Source organism: Maniola hyperantus, chromosome 12, assembly GCF_902806685.2.
Source record: "Maniola hyperantus chromosome 12, iAphHyp1.2, whole genome shotgun sequence".
NCBI lineage: Eukaryota > Metazoa > Arthropoda > Insecta > Lepidoptera > Nymphalidae > Maniola > Maniola hyperantus.
Window position 1 is genome coordinate 5,834,353 of NC_048547.1, and position 14,416 is coordinate 5,848,768.

Genomic DNA, 14,416 nt, shown 5'->3' on the forward strand with positions numbered 1-14,416 from the left:
ATTAGTTAAAATATTATTAGTTTGTAATAATTAGTTTGTTTTGGTGAGTGTTAGAACTAGACATTGGACTTTGCTGGGTGCCACACTGCTAGATAGGACTACAGTGGTTATATTATTAGTTAGAATCACTCAGACACGTACCTAGGGATTATTACAGTGTTAGGTACCTATTTGTTAACTCTATAAACTCTAACAGCAAGGTCTAAAAGGTAACTATGGCAAATTAAAAACTTAAGAAACTAAAGAGCTGTAGATTTTAATTTCAATCAAACTCAACCCTTCGGATTTATTGAAGTAGTTTTTTTTTTTTTTCAGATACAAGTTAGCCCTTGACTGCAATCTCACCTGGTGGTAAGTGACGATGCATTCTAAGATGATAGCGGGCTAACCTGGAAGGGGTATGGCAGTTTTTATAAAACCCATACCCCTTTGGTTTCTACACGGCATCGTACCGGAACGCTAAATCGCTTGGCGGCGCGGCTTTGCCGGTACGGTGGTAACTAGCCAAGGCCGAAGCCTCCCACCAGAATGAAATGAAAGTAAAACCACCCTAGGTAAGTACATTAAAGTCTACAAAAATAGTATTCTACAGATTTTTAACACAACAAATAATTGATATAAATATCAATTATAAAAATTATATAAATGTTCTTCCGACTGAATCACAGCCACGGCGGCCAGTCTTCACAGAGATTAGTATAGTCCGCGACAGATTGAGATGGCAATCGGGGTATGAGGCGAGGGTACGCCCCACGCATCCGCTCGTAACCCGCGCTATCCTGCACCGAGTTAGCACAGGGGCTGTGCGGGTGTGCGGGGCGTCCCCTCCCCGATTGCCATCATGACCTGTCGCATACTATAGTAATGCGAAACCTGCAGAATCCTTTATCGTCTATTTACACAGGATTCTCATAAGCCCTTTACGAGTATACCTAGGTACCTACATATTTACACTTTTCATGATACTATCTTACAGAAGCCGACTAGAAATATTGTACAGCGACCTTCAGAATGAGATTTCGGCTTTGTAGAGCGTTGTCTCTGTCACTCATACCTATGTGACGTTTTGCCGGTCTCAACGACTGAGACAACGCTCTACAAAACTGCTATCTCTTTCTAAAGGTCGATGTACAATATTTCCTGCCGGGTACTGTACCTATCAGGAAGGATGTAATTAATCTGATGTCAAGCAGGTATAATAAATACGGCAAATATTTTAAAGCAGTAGGTAGGTAGGTAATTAATACGACTAACTATTTTATTATTAAGCTCTCTTCTCTATTCTTGGGATACCATACAGATTCATAAAATTTATAAAAACTTTATGCGTTTATAAAAAATACCGACTTACGTTATAATAGAAGGTAAAATTTCATAATTTTGTATATTCATACAGAACAAGACACTAAAGAGAAACTAAACCTTATTAAGAAAATTTCAAACACGAGGGAATATTATTTTGCCGCGTCAGTAGTCAGTACCTAGCACAGAGATCTTTGCTTGAGTCAAGCATTCTGACCGTTTACAAAGTTTGCTTTAGTAAAGTACTCAGAATAAGGACTGTTAGAAGTAGCCCTATTGTGACACTTACTGTTAGAGCGAGATAGCCAAATGCATTTAAGCTCTTGTTAGAACGTGACGAAATGATTATGTTTTGTCCTGTGGCCACTTTTTTTTGTTTGTCAAAATGTATTTGTACGTGAGTATTTGACGAACAACGTGAAGTGTAGAAGGAATGTCATTTCACAAGTAAGAAAATCTGCTTGAGCGAGAGGGACTGAGGGGGCCACGCTAGTTGCAAATCTGGACATATCTGTGGTAAAGTAGCATTTACGTGCTTGACGCGTGATTCATGCGATTCTATATTTTTGCTTGACGCGACGTTCGGTCAGTGTCCGATGTATAAGAAAAGTTCCGTTTACTTGATCAAGTCGCTTGACGGGCGCATCAATCGTGCACCAAGCAGCTTGATCAAGCAAAAAAAAACTACGTGCTTGACGTCAAACCGCTTGACCGTCTCGGCAGCTCTTTACAGAGATATTATATTACTAGACGGTGCAATATTCCACAAAACGGCTTCAACCTGAGCGGAGAACACCAGCACAGCTTTATATCATTTAACTAGCTTTTACCCGCGACGGATGTTTTGTCCTTCTTTTTAAAATCCTGAGTAGCCTAGATCATGTATTCCAGCTATAGGTAATATAATTTTCCTGAATCTGGTGAAAACCTGCCATAGGTACCTATGATCAATTAAGATATTTTTTAAAGAATATGTAGGTACTACAAGATAATAATCTAAATATATAAAAGGAAAAGGTGACTGACTGACTGACTGATCTATCAACGTACAACTCAAAGTACTGGACGAATCCAGTCAGGCAGGCATTCCGAACCAGTGGTAGATGCATCCGACTATTCGTAAGTACTTGTAAAAGTTTATACGAATAAAAAAGATTTTTATTTATTTATTTAATCGGACTGAAATTTGGTATGCAGATAGCTATTATGACGTAGGCACCCGCTAAGAAAGGATTTTTGAAAATTCAACCCCTAAGGGGATGAAATAGGGGTTTGAAATTTGTGTAGTCCACGTGGACAAAGTTAATTATTATAAGTTATATATAATAATATATATATAGTAATTTATAAGTTAGTTTGTATACATAATAATATAGCCTATGTTACTTCTGCATAAAGTATTAAATCGGTTCTGTGATTTGAGTACTATTAAAAGATACTAAAATTATAAAAAGGTAAAGTTTGTAAGTTTGTTTGTAGGAAGTAATCTCTGGAACTACAGAAGCGATTTTGAAAATTCTTTCACCAGCAAAAAGTCTACATTATTCCTGAGTATATTTTATTTAAATAAATAGAGATCCCTATGAAAATTGTAGCAAACTACCCGAGCGAAGCCGGGGCGGTTCGCTAGTATAAGATAAGATAAGATAAGATAAGATAAGATAAGATAAGATAAGATAAGATAAGATAAGATAAGATAAGATAAGATAAGATAAGATAAGATAAGATAAGATAAGATAAGATAAGATAAGATTATTCAATTAAACATGAAAGCTATGTAAGCTTCCGAGTTTCATTATATTATGATTAACGGTTTTATTACCTCTTTGATAAATGGATTATAACAGTTTATAGAAGTCTATTTTGATTCCAACATTTATTGTATACTTTGGCTGATTTCCAATCTATCATAAATTGATTGGTTATTTTAAATTCATTTACAGTCATAATTCATATCTAATTATCGTTAGTTAAATAAGTACCTAACGTCAAAAAAATTCGGTGATTCTGGATTACTTATCCAAAATCTCCATTGTCTTCCTTAGCAAGTGAAATAGAAATAAAAAGATTTATACTTTTAGCTTTTGAATTATTGTCAAGTGGGTAGATTCAGGGGTTCGGAAGTTCTTAGCAAGAAGAATCAGTAGGAATCTCGAAGGTTGCTTTATTCAAATAATATTCGATTTACAAAAAACGTACCGAATTGAGAACCTCCCCTTTCCGGTTTTTGCTGGACCAAGCTGAGAGTCAAAGCCACGCTCTATATGTGTTAACTAACAAAGAGGTACGAGAAGATGTAGGTATAGTACATGACAGGTCGAGATGGCAATCGGGGTATGAGGCGGGAGGACGCTACTGGGACTGGGTTAGGTTACCTTACCTGTATACCAACTATTTATATGTAGGTTATGTGCTTTATAGTATTCTAGGGGACTTAGTAAAAAAGTGAATACCTTCTTAATAACATCACATTTTGGTATCTGAGAAATAATAAGAAGCAAACCGGCACTTCATAATTCTTTATGAAATATGAATAAGCCACTTAATTTTTTATTTTTAGAGAAACTTGTTAGTAAACACAATTTTGTGATCTTCGTATAACTAATATAAAGATGAACGCCTTCAGACTTCATAACATATTCACTTTATAAGTTGTTAAAACTTAAAACACACCCAACTTGTTTCTTAAGACGAGATTGTGAAAATGAGTTACGAAAAGTTTGTGATTTTAATATTTATTATGTAAACTGGAAGGGATAGGTATTGGTAAAACAATGTAATGGTGTAGTATATGTAACGGGCAACTTGATTAACCGAGCAGTATTAATATGGACCGATCATTTCGAATAATGACCAAGAGCGTCAGTCAAATTGATAAGTTGATTACTTTGACCGGCTCATAATAATAATGCCGCACGGCTATGGTGCATCTAAAAAATCTAGAATTTTCCCTTGATTCGGGCAGTATGAATACTTCCCTACTTGTAAATTAAGTTGGCTATATATTATATTACCCTGTTGGGGGTAAGGCCATTTGTGACATTTCCATTTTCCATACCAACAATTTTTCAGTTGCGGTAACTTTGCTGTACGCCCTTGCAAATGCGTCGACTTTTAAATACTATATAATATCAATAATTTTGAAATACCTACATACCGTTATCGCATTTAAATAATTTTAGAAATTTCTCTCAGCTTTAACGAAATATTTCAGCCATTTTCTAGTCAATTTATTGGTATAAAGATCGAACAGCTCTTAGTTCTGCTTTGGATGAGTGAAACATTTTTACTTATTCAACCGTAACGCCCAATTCTTTTATCTCTTGTTGAGGCATTATGTAAATTAAATTTAGCTCTTAGGTATACGTGGTAAGATAATACAAATGGAATACGCTTATTTGAAAGAAAGTATAATTATGTATTTTTGAAAAACACAAAAACTCAAAACATTATACTTACCTTAAGTTCATATAACATGGCGTATAAAATTCGTACTTGGCAATGAGTAAGACAGAAGATGATACGAAATGCACGAGAGTTACTAGAAGAGATACTTCCTTGTTACATTATATATATATATATATATATATATATATATATATGTAATAATATCATCGTACATACATACATATCTATGCATTGGAGTTTACATGCAGGCTCTCCTTTCAATGGGGTTTTGATTTGTTTGAAATTTTCTGCGCACTTTCCGAGCTATCATCGTATAAATAGCTCGTCGTTACACATTCCTCTTTACATTATTCAAGACTCCGCTTCGACAAAGAAATATTATTCGATTGTTTGCTCAACGGATAAGGAGCGGACTGAAATCCGAAAGGTCGTCGGTTCAAACCGCACCCGTTGTAAATGGTGGGAACCTCCTGCCACAAGCTTTACCCTTAGTTGGAGGAGAAAGAATAATATTAGATGAGTCATAATTAACATGGGTAATATTCTTAACAAAAAATTGTAAGAAATTTTAGATATAAACAAAGGTATGTCGCACCTTACGACCAGTAAATTATAATTAGCTTTAGATGTGCAATGGGCAAACAATTTAACCATCACAATACAAAAATAGCTATCAAGAATTTTCAGAATTAATGTTTTTTAATTGAAAAAATTAATTATTTTCGCTTATTCTATGATTACTGTCTTTATTTTTTTATTTTTGCTGTGTTGTAATGAATTTAAAGTTCAGCATCTTTCTTTTAATTTAACGTCAAAGAACAAAAGGATCGATATAATTCAGGCTATGGTACCCATAGCCTGAGAGTACAGATGAAGTAGGTATACCAAAAATTGAATTCATTATAAGATATTTTTATGACGAAAAATTAGTTCTATGGCAGTTTATTGTCAAATATTCTGATTCGCGAGTGTTCACGATAAAAAAACAGTAGGTACAACAAAAGTCCGGAATGAACAAAAGAAAAGCTTGATTATAAAACCTTTGTATTAAAAGGGTGAAAAGCGGAAGCATATAAACTTTTCGCTGTGAAAATACTATTTTAAACCCACAGCTGAAAGTTTGAACTTTGATCCACGCTTTTTACAGGACCTGACTAGAAACTATACCTAACCTACAAACATGGCATAATAACCTTGACCGCGTGCATTTAGCTTTTTCTTAAATCCCGAGAAAATCTAAATATAATATAAAATAATAATAATAGTGGTAGTTACTTGCGACAAACGTTATAAAAACGAAAGTAGTCGAGGCGTAACGAAGTACCTAAGCATAAATCAAACAGACACGTTTTTGGTTTTACCAATAATAGTTAGTAGGTAATGTATGGATGCTATTTTACTTTCAATCTTTTGGAAAATGGTTAAAAATTATTTAAGTACCTGCTCATAACAAAATAATGAACAACAGAATGAGAGTGAAACGTTTTCAGTCTGTGCTAACGACCGTTTGGTAAAGCAGCGTACTTGAGATACTTGTAGCTAGGTACCTCTTATTTGTCGTGGTCGGGGTAACTCGCTAATTTTAGGGGTAATGAAACTCATTTGCATTTATATTATTTTCTGGGTTTCGTGCAAAGTTTAGAAGTAGTACCGTACACCTTTTTAGGGGTCCGTAATAAAATACCATTTAAAAATAAAGAATAAGAGCTGTATAGTTGAAATTTAGCACAGTTATAGAATTTCCTACACTGAAATGAAAAGAGAGAGCCGAAAAAAAAATGGTTTATCCCTTCAAGTTTTGTAGTGTTAATTAAGATCTAGGCTCATACCTACCTACACAGTTTTACAGAAATCTGGAAAACTACAGACACAGATATTAATTTCTATAAGGTGTCTACAAAACTTCATTGATTGATTGGTTCAAAAGAGAACCAAACTATGTACTTGGTTCAGATCCTGTTAAATATCAGCTTCAATGTTATGCGGTCTATTGGCCTGGATACAGATCAGTAACCATATCCTATTGTTCAATAAAATTCGGTGCTGCAGACCCTGCAGTACGTGCTTCAATCCAAAACGATTAATCTGTTTAAAATCATCATTAAATCAATTCGTTGTGAGCTGACACGTTGCCACCCCTTTCCGAATGATGAAATTAATTTCACGTTGAACCTTTTAAAAGGTTCCCATTGTAAAATTAAGCTGCAAAATCTATATACATAAAATGAAAAGCTGACTGACTGACTGATCTATCAACGCACAGCTTAAAGTAATGGATGGATCGGGCGGAAAGGCATGCAGATATAGCTATTATGATGTAGACATCCGCTAAGAAGGGATTTTTGAAAATTCACCCCCTAAGGGGGTAAGATAGGGGTTGCAAAATTGTGTAGTCCACGTGGATGAAGTCGCGAGAATAAGCTAGTAAGCCTATATAAGCCTTACTATCGAAATTTCTAAGGTATGGCGAAAACCGTATTGAAATCTACCAAGAAATATAAACGTTGTATGCGAATAATGTACCTAACTATTAGGTGAAAAAACAAAATCGCCATTCACATTTGTGTACACACGTAAATCGCGATTTAGTGTTTATGATTCCTTGTGTAGGAACAGTTAAAAAGACGTGATACTGACTTTACTTTCGCACAATCGCCAGCTTTGAAGTAACGAGCGCAGGCCAGGTTTGAAACGATGAAATCGAAAATCTTTGGAATGAATTTTCACAGCTTCCATTCACTTCGCTTTTGTTTGTTTCAGATGTTCCGCGTATTCCCCAAGCTATCAGTGTATAAATAGCTCAACGCTACACATCACTCTTCACTTCATTCAAAGCTCCACGCCGAGAATGTAATATAAAGTGGAATGAAGCAGTTGCAATATGTATGTGTGAGCTTTTGAAAGAAGTTTGCAACCAACAAGTAGCTCGACTATCTGTAAGCATACGAATATAAATGAAAAAGTTGTTTACAACTGTACAACAACCAATAATTGTTTGAACAAAAACCAATCAATTATCAAATAATCTTTTAAACCTGCGGAATGTAGGAACTCTTTATTTTCCCTGGGTAAAAAATTGCCTAGATGTACTAACCCCCTCCTCCTTGTATAGTCCCCTAACTGCCTGCAAAGTCTCATCAAAATCAGCTCAGTCGTGTAGACTTAGCTTGAGCGAACAGTCAGAAAACAAATATTATATATTTTAAAAATGGGTGGTTAGGTTTTGATAACCTTTAGATATAGATCATTATTGAGCAATAATATATTTGTATTTTTGGAAAATCGATACGTGTAGTAGAGGAATTAAATGAAAGAGAAAAATATTCAATTATTTAAGAGGCTTGTGGGTTTCGTCGAGTCCTTTGAGTTTCGCTTTGGATTTAATTGTGAGAAAAGATATTTATGTTTTGGTTTGAAAAGGGTTGTTCGATGTCTCTTCGCGCCGATGTAAATAATTGGAATTTCTGCAGTGTGATTCTCTAAGGTAAAATAATATTTACATCGGTCGCACATCGGATGTTTCCTTAGATGTAGCACATTTGTTATTCTATTAATCGCGTTCGACTCACCTTTGCGACACTAGCGCTTCACCCGCGAGTGTGATCGATGTAGGAAACGGGTTTTTGACATTTATGTATGGAATTTGCTATTCTAATTGCTCGCCTTCGACTACATCGTACGTCTTCGCCTTCGATTCTATGTGTCAAACGGAAAAGCGTCTCCGGTGTAGCTTTTCTCTACGATGCACCATCGATGCACGAGTTAAATTTCGTTGTAAACATAGAAAAACTTTAAAAGAAAGGTGAAAATGTGAGTTTTATTTTGTTATTTTCTATAGTAAGTATAATTAAATGATAAAAAAATATCTGAGTTAACTATTTATCGTTTTTCACTTCAGATGGCTGCTCGCTTAGCTCAAGTACATTTTTCTTATTAGAAGAAGCTAAACAAGAGGAATACAAAATAAAAAGGCGTGCAAAAGGTTGTCAAATACGTGGTCTTCGTCTGCTCTCGACAGACGCATTATGTAAGAATATTTAGTATCACGGAGGAACTTGTGGCAATGTTAGAAAGGGATTTGCTCCCCTACATCAAGAGCTAGTCGTGCAGTGGTGTATGTATTATTTGGAGTTTAAAACGAAGATTTAGATGCCTTCTAGTTCATAGCGATTATGACCCAGGGATGGTGGCCAGAAGATTCATTATACTTAGCATGTTGCATGCACGTTTTACACAACATACTACAACATTACCAGCGTTGTCATTTCCAAATGACATAATCCGAGAAGAACATAGGATAATGAGCATGCTGCAAAGGAATCCTCGTCAAAGCAGAGCAGAGGGCTTTGAAGAAGGACAAAGGTGCCGAGAACTCCTTGCTAATCGCTCGTGGCGTGCAAGACAGATGCAATAATAAATAAAAGAGTAGATTTAGATAATTCTCAATTTCAAAGCCTTTATTTATTCCTTATCTTAACTATTTACATATATTTTAATGTTATATACATTTTATATCTTATACCGTGTGTGTGTTAGTGTTTTTCAATAGTTAATTATAATATATTTTATTGCATTTCTCGTTCATTTGTTTTTAATATTTGTGTGGAAAAGATAATAAAAGTGCAATATAAACTTAGTTTTCATTTTTTTTACCATAGAAAAACAGACGGGTTTTGTTATAGACTTTTGGTAGAAAAAAATGAAATAATTCCCACAGGATTTAAAAGCTTCTCAACTGCTAGAGGCTCAGGAATTTTAGTGTCTTCCACTGCTTGAGAAGAATTCATGATCATCGTGATCAACCCATAGCCGGCTCACTGCAGAGCACTAGCCTAGTGGTTAGGACGTCCACCTTCTAATCGGAGGTCGGGCGTTCGATTCCGGGCACGCACCTCTAACTTTTCGGAGTTATGTGCTTTTTAAGTAATAAAATATTACTTGCTTTAACGGTGAAGGCAAACATCGTGATGAAACCTGCATGCCTAAGAGTTCCCCATAATGTTGTCAAAGGTGTGTGAAGTGTACCAATCCGCACATGGTCAGCGTGGTAGACTATGGCCAAAACCCTTCTCACTCTGAGAGGAGACCCGTACGTACTCTGTGGTGAGCCGGCGATGGGTTGATCATGATGATGATGATGATGAATCTCCCTTGTGAGTTCTTCGCCTGCAACAGCCACAGTTGAGATATTATGAAAGAGTTGAAATAATAACTAGTCAAAAAAAAATCCGTAGGTATATTTTATACTAATTCCCAAGGACGGACATAAGCTAGATACTTTTTATCCCAGAAAATCAAAGAGTTCCCACAGGATTCTTAAAGGGCCATCTATTTAACCCATTTATGCATTTATTTCTAATTTGGTACAGAGGTAGCTTGCATCCCGGAAATTGACATAGACAACTTCTTATCTCAGAAAAGCAGAGTTCCAACAGGATTTAAATATTCATTTATAGAGATAACATAGATAACAGACATTCAAAATCTTCCTATCCTGTTGCAAAACTTTCTCCACCCATAAGAGAAACAATTATTAGGTATTTGCTCAAGGTTATTTAGCTCTGCTACTGCAATATTTTCATCCATACCACTGCCTGTTCTTTCTTCTAGCAATAACCATGCTACTGCATTTTCTCTTTGCATCATCTTTTTTATCTTTCCAATACTGTATTGTATGACAACATTTAACACTAGGTAGATACTAACATTTATACTCTGCTTAGAAAGTAGATTGTGTCTGTGAAAATAATATTTACATACCTTTTGCTATTGTTGCCAAGTTTTGATGCAGCTATTTGATCCAATATTGTCCAACTTCTTGGTGATGCTTGGTGACTACGGTCTCTAGCAAGGGCAGTGCGAGCGTGCCCCGTTGCTAACCATGGTTTTTACTCCATAAATTTGAACAATTTTTCAAGTTGAGCAGTGGATGGGGCAATATTGCGAGGCCCTGAAATTTATAATTAAATCGTTGGTCAGCACCGAAAGAACAGTTTGATAGGCAGTCTGACACAAGTTTAAAACCACTGATATCGGAGTAAATTAAGTTTAATTTAATACTCACTTGTATTTTAAAACAAAACACGATAAAACGACGTACAAAGACGAAGTTCACGCACTATTTGTTGAGTTGTTGTGACGACCTATGAAGTCACCATGGCAGTAAAGGAATTATAAGTGCTCCACTAACCACTTGATTTATTACGTGCAGTTTGTTTTAAGACTAGAGTTTTTTGTCGAGTAATCTTTTTCAAGGGTGTAGGTGATCATTAATTTACCAATACCATTTTTAATTTTGTTCTGACTGACATCTTGCACGGCGGGAAGCAACTTTTTTTTTAATGATGCAAAACAAAGGCAAAGGTCTCCTGCCTATGTCCAAGATTTTTTTAAATAATGATAATTTCTCATAGTATTTTGCATTTATTGCTTTAACTTTGTATAAAAATAGCAAAGGTAATCATAAATGAATTTTAAACCCACTATAAATGCCATATTTCGTAATCGTAACTTTTTATCGGTATGAAAATAAAAATAGGATGACATCACTGGCTCATCCGAGATAACATCGTAGAGCCCGTCTGAACAATAAGATCGCCGACGAGCTTAAAGCCACTACAGAATCACAAATTTACAACCGTTGCTGGCCTGATCGATCTGTACGATGTTAGCTCGCAGACAGCATCGATGTTGGCAACGTTGAGCCGTTCTTTAGAGAATCACATAGCTGGGGCGACCCATTGATTCACTCTGACAAAGAATCAATTCTGTTGGTTCCTACCGAGATGAAAAGGATATAAGCCATTCTTTAAATGAAATTTACCTTTAGTAGGAACTGTTTAGAGTTTAGACAGATGCTTCTCAAAAGGATACGAAGCTTTAGAAATTTCATTAAAATATCGGTTTAAAGTAAATTACCTGCTGATGTATTATTAATGAACAGCTGATACCGATGGGTCTAGAAACATAAGATTTTAAAAAGGTTTTCCTTACAATTGAAACAGTATGTTAATTTTTTTTAGCTAGTCTATTATAAAACATATTAGTTACAGATTAAATGTTGAATGTGACATGTGTGACTGATATTGTACAATACCATAAAAACACCTGCACAAGTCTAATATAAATTATCTTCCTAAATAACAGCTCTTTAATAGTGTTTACCAACCTGAACAAAGCTCCTAAGAGATTTAAATATTATGTAGTAGGTAGAAAGGTATACCTAAAACAGACAAAACTTTCTTGCGAATTTCCAAGTTTTCATTTGAACTCGTTAAAAGTATTTTTGTTAGCTTTTCTTTAACTCGTCTTACACCTTCACCGTCATGAAAACTTAGTAAAGCACTTAAAACATTGAATTTAATTATATTACGATGCAGACAACGATAAGTAATCGTATAGATTGATAAAGGAACCGAATGTTTTCAAAACCATTAAACTGCTAAGAATGAAATGAAATGAAATGAAAATTTATGCAACGGGCAGGACATTTGACAACGCATGGACGATACAAGAACCTCGAAAAAAGCAGAGGACCGTAGAGACATAGGAGGACCTAGTGGTCGGTGGATTAACGGAGTGGAGAAGAACTTGAGGGTTTTGGGGGTTCGGAGCTAGGAGGAAGCTGCGTCTGACTGGCCCCGATGGAATGTGGAATGTAAGTATTCTTGACTAAGCTAAGGCCTATCCAGGGTTCGTTCAAATGTTTTATCAAAGTGTAACATACATTGATAAAACATTTGATTTGGAACCAGTTTAATAAAATCTAGGCTGAACCTGACGCTATTTGGCTAGTGTATCCTAAGCAATTGTATTTAATAAGCAGCTGAACGTCTTTAAGTAGGTTAAGAGTTCCATTCCACGGAATCATTTAAGCATTTCATTGATGCCATTGAAAAACTACAAAATTGTCTAGACGCTCAGGCGATAGTTACCAATGTGCGCCCACATTTGTGTTAAGTAGCCTACTAGCTGACTCACCCCGGCTTGGCACGGTGGAATGTTTATCCTTTTAAAAACATTTACACTAAAGCAACATAGTGCGACGTTACAGCATGCCACAGGGCCTTAACTCACATGATCGCAGCAAGGTAACACCTTGCGTCATGTGACGGACAGTCAGATCGTAATATTCAATGATATATTGGTTCTATACTGCTTCGGAAAATACTAAAAAGACTATTATAGCATGCCACATTGTTGATTTGTACATGTTGTGGATCCGGTGAAAAGCCAAGCTTTTCGTAGGGTCCTAAAATGGGTTTACCTTATGAAGGAAACCTTCATGCAAAGTTTCTAGAACCACCAGTTGGTACTATGTCAGTCAAATGAACATGCACGTTTGAAGATAGCCGTAGTTAATATTACACAAAAATTACAAAAAAATAGTAGGTTCGTCCGAATTTGTAACGCAAAAGCATTTTTAAGGTGAAATAACGTATGGCCCTCTTACGGCCTTACAAGTTTGCAACTAATGGACCGCTTCCTGTTGCCATTCCTCTTATCGAAAGGTTTCTTAGGGATTTATTGTAGTACTAGCTGACCTGCCCTGGTTTGACTCGGGAAGAATTTCTACATTATGTATGAATGAAACCTATACATGCATCATCATCATGATCAACCCATCACCGGCTCACTACAGAGCGCGGGTCTCCTCTCAGAGTGAGAAGGGTTTTTGGCCATAGTCTACCACGCTGGCCATGTGCGGATTGGTAGACTTCACACACCTTTGAGAACATTATTGAGAACTCTCAGGCATGCAGGTTTCCTCACGATGTTTTCCTTCACCGTTAAAGCAAGTGATATTTAATTAATTAAAACGCACATAACTCCGAAAAGTTAGAGGTGCGTGCCCGGGATCGAACCCCCGACCTCCGATTAGAAGGTGGACGTCCTAACCACTAGGCTATCACAGCTTTACATGCATACTTAATCCAAAACAGCAAGCGTATTATATTGACCTCCTTAGTATCTATAATTCGCCTCACAGTTTAAAGCACCGAAACAAATTATTGATTTGAGAAATAAGATTAGAATTATCTTTATTCGTAGCAAAAACAAATAAGGTACAAGACAATTATCTAGCTACAAACCTTTGGCTATATTTATATTAGTCCAGACCTAAGTCAGAGGGAACTGTTCAGTCACTGGTTCTGCGCTTTATCTGGGTTATTAAGGTGACGCTGGATGCACGTCCGAACTGCTCGGCCCACGTGGGTAACCTGTATGCTATTTCACCTAACATTGTGATAGAAAGAAATAGACTCAGTGATGAGCAGTGTAGCGAGTGCATGCGCTCACACTAGCGTCCGGATATATTGATGATGGCACACAGATAGTTGGACAGATGTCACCGATGAATTTTTGTAAATATATGATTTATGAAGGAACTACTTATTTCAATTATTATTGTATAAGATTTTATGGAAGAGCGGGGTCGCCTGCCACGAGTACTCGTAGCAATACTAAAACACTTACTGGGATGGTCCCAATTACTACGCACTATGTGAAATTGTTTTACCTACTGAAATAGATATTTTTAAATTTTTTTTGAATGATAATGATTACCTACTTATCTTTTGATGAATACTATAAAATCTCACTTACATACATACCTATTAGGTAACTACTACCTCAGCGTGTATAAACAACTCGTACTTATATTATATTATAGAAATCCATACTTCTATGAAGTGTCTGTCTGTAA

The 14,416-nt window shown here is 36.0% G+C and overlaps 1 protein-coding gene and 1 long non-coding RNA gene across 6 annotated transcripts in view; both read right to left on the reverse strand.

The window, feature by feature from the left end:
- The window catches only part of LOC117987010 (uncharacterized), a 124,773-nt gene that overhangs the window by 3,470 nt on the left and 106,887 nt on the right, over positions 1 to 14,416 (reverse strand). The gene's annotated exons all lie outside the window — the stretch shown is intronic.
- On the reverse strand, positions 9,293 to 11,041 carry LOC138403088 (uncharacterized). The gene is made up of 3 exons (XR_011237373.1): positions 10,775 to 11,041; positions 10,471 to 10,660; positions 9,293 to 9,876 (listed from the first exon to the last, which is right to left on the reverse strand). It is a non-coding gene; the product is annotated as an uncharacterized lncRNA (long non-coding RNA).